The sequence below is a fragment of the Formica exsecta genome, unplaced genomic scaffold (assembly GCF_003651465.1).
Source record: "Formica exsecta isolate Colony F162 unplaced genomic scaffold, ASM365146v1 scaffold51, whole genome shotgun sequence".
NCBI lineage: Eukaryota > Metazoa > Arthropoda > Insecta > Hymenoptera > Formicidae > Formica > Formica exsecta.
Window position 1 is genome coordinate 222,591 of NW_021852343.1, and position 6,000 is coordinate 228,590.

The window sequence follows — 6,000 nt, forward strand, 5'->3', positions numbered from 1 at the left end:
TTAGGTTCTAAAAGCGCGCAGTGATCGGTTTGTTAAATTACATTTGTAAGTTAATTTATATAAAGATAGTAAAAAAAGCTTCTATATATATGTGCGATTTTATATATCCATGATATATTATACGTTAATAATATATTATTTACAGTTATCATGGTTTATCGGGTCGGCAGGCAATCACCATTAATAAATTGCGAAGAAAATTTCTATTGGCATTTTCACACAACGAGAACACGCGTGCTGCAAGTATTTATAACAATATATTTTGATTCTATCTTTCCTGGTTTTAATCGGATTTTTGACGGTTTAGGAAAAAAACTATTAATAAACATTATATTATTCATGTAACATGATCGTTTAAAAATGCGTATACTTATTTGATATCTCCACGAGAATACTAATGAAAATAGCAATCTCTCACTCATTGTCACTGAAATATATAAAAGATAACTATTTCTCTTCTTGGATTCATAAACGGATGTTTTATCTTAAGGACAAGGACATCGAGGAATAAAGGGCCTGGGGGGCGATGCGTGGCCTTACCAAGGTATCAGCCTCTATAGGGAGTGTTCAAAGGGCCCGAGAGTTCCCCTCGCCAGCGAGCATCGTGCACACCATAACAACGCGTACGTACGCATCCACGCATGTACGCGCGCATGCACGCACGTGTTTCCCCATAGGCTCGACACGCTCGCGCGAACTGCTTACGCACTGCTGCGCGCACATCGGTTATCGGGGAAACATGATCTCCGGTTTGCTCCTTTGACTCCTCCTTTACTCCTTTTTGGACCGAGGCCGAAGCCTGACTGTGGTCCAACTGTGCACGGAACGCATAAACAACGAGTATTCTCGAGAAGCTTTGCGCGCGCAAGCGGCGAATATGAAAGAATGATTTAAGTCTGCTAGCAGTAATACTATTGTAATAAAGAACAGGATAAATACAATAATTATGTGCATTGTATGTTCAGTTTTTATCCTTATTTAAATAAATTAGTTTGGTAAAATTATTTATTCGAAATAAAGAATTTTCTTAAATTTTTTTCTTATTCTCTCTCTTGTCTCAAATTTTGCTTGTTTCTGAATTAACTTTTATACAGCTCATATCATAAAAAATTTTTGTGCCACTATTATAAGATTCACGTATGTGTGACAAAAATTCATTAAAATTAATAAAACATAAGAGTGATTATGTATGTATAATCATTCCATTTTATATACGAGAGAGAGAGAGAGAGAGAGAGAGAGAGAGAGAGAGAGAGAGAGAGAGAAGATTTTTTTATTATAGAAGACTTTTTTATAATATTATATTAATATTATTATTAATTATAGAGAAAAAGAGCAACATTTTTATGTCTGAAAAATTTGCAGCAAGTATACTTGTTGAAAAGTGACATGGTGTTAGGACTTACATTTGCCGCGCCGCTGCGCGTGTCAGACGTATTACGTCACCATATGCACACACGCATTATTAGGGTTGCAGGATGTGTCAAGCTTCTCCTCTCCCATCGTACCTGATTCATCACATATGTACGCGAATATGCGCGGCGCGACACCGTTCGTTCATGCGGCACATCGTGTCTCTCGCACGTGTCACAGGCACATTCGCAATAATACTTGGTAAATACTGAATGATACTGAATACTAAAGCGCTGAACAAAGAAAAAACATGCGGAGCAACAGGAGAACACGAGTCGCGAGGGGTTGAACGCGGTAGGCCTATATACGCGAGCGTTCCTTTCATTGACCCTATTACGGGAAGTGGGTCAACTTTCGGGGGTTGACGTGTACTTTGCTAAAGTCCGAATACCGACGCAAGCGATCGTTGCGTAAGATCGATTCATATAACGCGCGTATTCTCTTTCTCTTTCACTTCTCCTTCTTTTTCATTATTAATATTTGGTTAACGTGATTGGTAAAGCCAGTTCAACGATTTTTGTAGATGTAAAATGCAGATCTTTCCCCCCATACAAATTCATTGAAAATCTTGCATATTTTTCTTAATGTTGTCAATCTTATCCTCTTTTTCACCCTGCTTATAATCTCTACAAATGCTTATCAACTTTCAGTTCGTATATCATTGTTTTATATATCTAATCTTATATTTAATCGAAACACACACACAAGAAACTAAATGAAAATAAACTTCTCATAAATTATATCAATATGTTGGCACGAAAGCCAATAAATAAGAATAATAAAATTATCATCGCATTTCTGTGTCTAGACATCGCATTTTCTATTTGACTTGTTTATTGTAACAGTTCATATTGTAAATTTAGTTTGAGATGGAATATCAAATTTTTTGAACACTAGAAAACACATCAAAATTATATTCTTATAAACAGTGTTATTAATATTATCGCATAGTTAGATCGCAAACTTATCAATAGCACTGATAGCAAATCCACTAATAGTACATTAAGATGAATAAAGTTGATAAACTTTCTTTAAAAGATTGAAATACTTAATATATAAAAAGAGATCGATTTAATTATATTACATTTATTGTCAAAATAAACAGCGTTATTAATTTTATCGCATGATTATATCGAAAACATACTGACAGCATTGATAGCAAATTCACTAATAATACATTGAGATGAATAAAGCTAAATGTTTCATAAACTTTTTTTGAAAAATTGAGATATTCAATATATGAAGGTAAACGATTTAATCATATTGCATCCTTTATAAACGTGACAGATTAGCAACGGTGCTCGAGGATTAGGACCAGAGAGCGTGAAGGAAGTTCTAGGATGCACACAGAAACAACACATACAAGACGTGACACATACGGGCACACACACATATATATACACAGATACGATTCATGCCGAGTATTTTAGCTATGTGTACAGATTAGAAGGCGGATTAGGAGTAGCACGTAGTATGTGGACCAGCATCAGTTTATCTGATCCCGCGGTTGTTGGTAAATCACGGTTTAGAATTAACCGGAGAACAGACTAGTCGAGAAGGTGGCCAGAGAGCTAAGCGAGCTTAGGCCAGCGCGGTAGAATGTCTAAATGCTATACCTGCTGCGACGCTATGTGATTTCAACATAACGGACTTTCATATATCGGCACGATACAATCGCGTCAGAGGAGAGTTCGTGGTTAAGAGTATAAGCACGGTTAATCAATTTTTTGTGTAATCATCTATTTTGCAGAGAAAAATAAATTTCTTCTTATTAATTAAAAGAAATGTCATATAACGAATAATTTGATAATATAATATTGTAATATATATAAAATAATAGGTCTCTCTTTCTCTTTCAGACTAAATAATAAATCGTTAAAAAAATAATAGTGCAAAATTTTATTCTTGTACAAGTCAAGTTGTAGCAACTCTAAGTGAAAAAGAGTTGAGAAGAAAGTTTGCGAGGAATTTAATCTAAATTAAGTAATTTCTCTAAAATTAGATATTTTTTTATTTTCTTTTTTTATAAGAGAGAAAAGAAAAGAGAGATTGCGAAAATATTTTATGATCAATAAGTTTTTCAATGTATCATGCACATTAATCCAAATTAATTATCGTTCTATTCATAATTGTAGTTAACACCATTATATTAAAAGATCAAAAATAAATAGTCCTATGTGTTCTTTTTCTTCTTTATCTGTCAATAACAAAATTCTGTATATCAAAATTGAACAAGACAAACAGTTCTAGTATCGGTCGATTACAGCTAAAAGATCGTGTTTTTTTTTATTGAAACTTAACTTATAACTTTTTTTAATGAATACAATAATCGCCTAAGTTATTCTTAAGAAAAATGTAAAAAAATTGATATAAATTTAATTTCTACAACTTTGGAATTTATTTTTTAGAATCAAAAATTTATGTGTGAATGGATTGAAATATATTGCACACTAAATTCTTTCAATTAACTAAAATGTAAAAATTATTTTGGAGGCGCCGGGCATCGATCCCGGTACCTCTCGCATGCTAAGCGAGCGCTCTACCATCTGAGCTACGCCCCCTTCAATAATACAGTAATATTTTCAGCATCACATGTAACATTGAGATTCTATATTGACATGTATAATAATTTTCGTTAAGACTTGGAACAGAATAAAATACAAAAATTTTGATTTATTGTATTGTTGTAATTACAAACATCATTATTGTAAAATGCAGCAGTAATTTTATTAATTGAACATTTTATTCTTCTCTTAATCTTTATTGTATATTGTGTATTTCCTTTTCTACAATTATGTATTTATTCAATAATGTTGTTAATAATCAATCTATTATCATATATTATTTCGTGAAATTATCTTAAAGGCCTTTATAAAAAAATAAAAATTGATGACTTTATTACTGAAAGCTATTCAAAATGATTCAATACTGGTAATTAAGTTTGAGCAAAATAATATGTAATACATCGACGAAGATTATAGTAGACACCGTGCTTATCGAAATTAAAGCCGCATGTGGCAGAGTTTCTTTCAGTTTCCCAACGAGATATTTTCGTCTCTTTTGTTTGACATTTAGTGTGCAAATGTAGTACTATGACCTATCCTACGGTTATTTATAATTTTCATACATGCCAAAATTTTGTATGCATTATAGAACATCTTTTATTTCAGACATATGGGTGTATATATATGTGTAAAGTACATATTTCGTATAGAATTTTAAATTACAAAATAGCTTTTCTCAGTGCGAGTCAAAATAATTGAATGATTTTCTTTGAAAGTTTCAAAATTCAACCGAGAGTTTCCCACTCTCAGATCTGTATTTGATTTATTTTTTACTTTTAAAATAAAATCCTGTTTAACACCACTAAATTTTATAACTTTGTATCTGAATTGTTCACATTGTCTACGATCCATTAACTAGATCAGAAATGAAGATTTTGTCAAAGTAAACATTGGAAATCAATTCAAGAATAAGATTTTCTTATTATTGGACAGTTTCCAGGTTTCAATGTTTCAATGTTGGCAAAGAGAAAAGATCGTAATTAAAATTGCTAATAATAAGACGACGTGTGCACACATGTTATATAGGACGCGCAATATTCTTTCAAACTCATTCTACGTATCTAAAGAAGAACAGGAATCATGGAAAGCGGAAAGAGGAAGTCGTTCGATCAGGACTGCAACGCTCGCGTCGATTTCGCATCGATCGGCAGTAGTCGATGTCACCGTTTCGCGGTGCACGCGTTCGGCGGCACGTTTTGCGATAACCATAAGCGCATCCGACAGATGCGGATGCGCTCACATTGGATTTCGAGCGAGATAGCAACGCGGAGCGAAAAGAGACGAAAGTACCGATGCGATTGCGAGAGACGGAGACGAGGAAAGCCGAAAGGAGGGAGAGAGTGAGAGGTCCTGCCAACCTCCATCGCAGTATGGTAGCCTGCTACGTCAGGCAGCCTCTTTTCCGATAATTTGCCACTCATTAACATAAAACCGGGCCACATGGTAAGCGAGGAAAGGCGGATATGCCGAACGACGAAAAGCGCGCTTATGAGGAGAGCGAGCACTCTTCTCTCTTCACCGTCTTATTCTTGACTGACAATGAGTGAGATGAGGTATAAATTTTACTGTACTGTGTTTTGAGTAAAATGGTAATCGATTATTTGAAGATAAATATTCAGATTAATAAACACGCGGGCCTACGATCACAAGATTATTGATCATTCGTTAGCCTTGTAAAATCAAATCCAACATAAATGAAAACAATCTTTGGAGCTTTACAATATGTACGTAGAATGAGTGTGACTTATTTATTCAATTTAATTAATGTTATTGAGACATTTCTAGTGATTTACTTTTATTCATCGGTCGCGAGAATCGTGTTTTATCATTTCTTTTCTAGTTTTCAAAGGATAAAAATGTATTAATTAGAGTAAGATATAAATATTCGATATCAAGATTTTCCTCTTTTATATTTTATAGGATACACACTAATATTATATATGTATTACATATATATATATATATATATATATATATATAGATTTATTATACTGCCGCAAAACATGTTACAAACGAGTTGTAA

The 6,000-nt window shown here is 33.5% G+C and overlaps 1 protein-coding gene and 1 non-coding gene across 4 annotated transcripts in view; both read right to left on the reverse strand.

Moving 5' to 3' along the window:
• LOC115241727 (xaa-Pro aminopeptidase 1-like) overlaps positions 1–6,000 on the reverse strand; it is a 34,379-nt gene that overhangs the window by 17,617 nt on the left and 10,762 nt on the right. The gene's annotated exons all lie outside the window — the stretch shown is intronic.
• On the reverse strand, positions 3,902–3,974 carry Trnaa-agc. Its single transcript has one exon. It is a non-coding gene; the product is annotated as a tRNA-Ala (tRNA).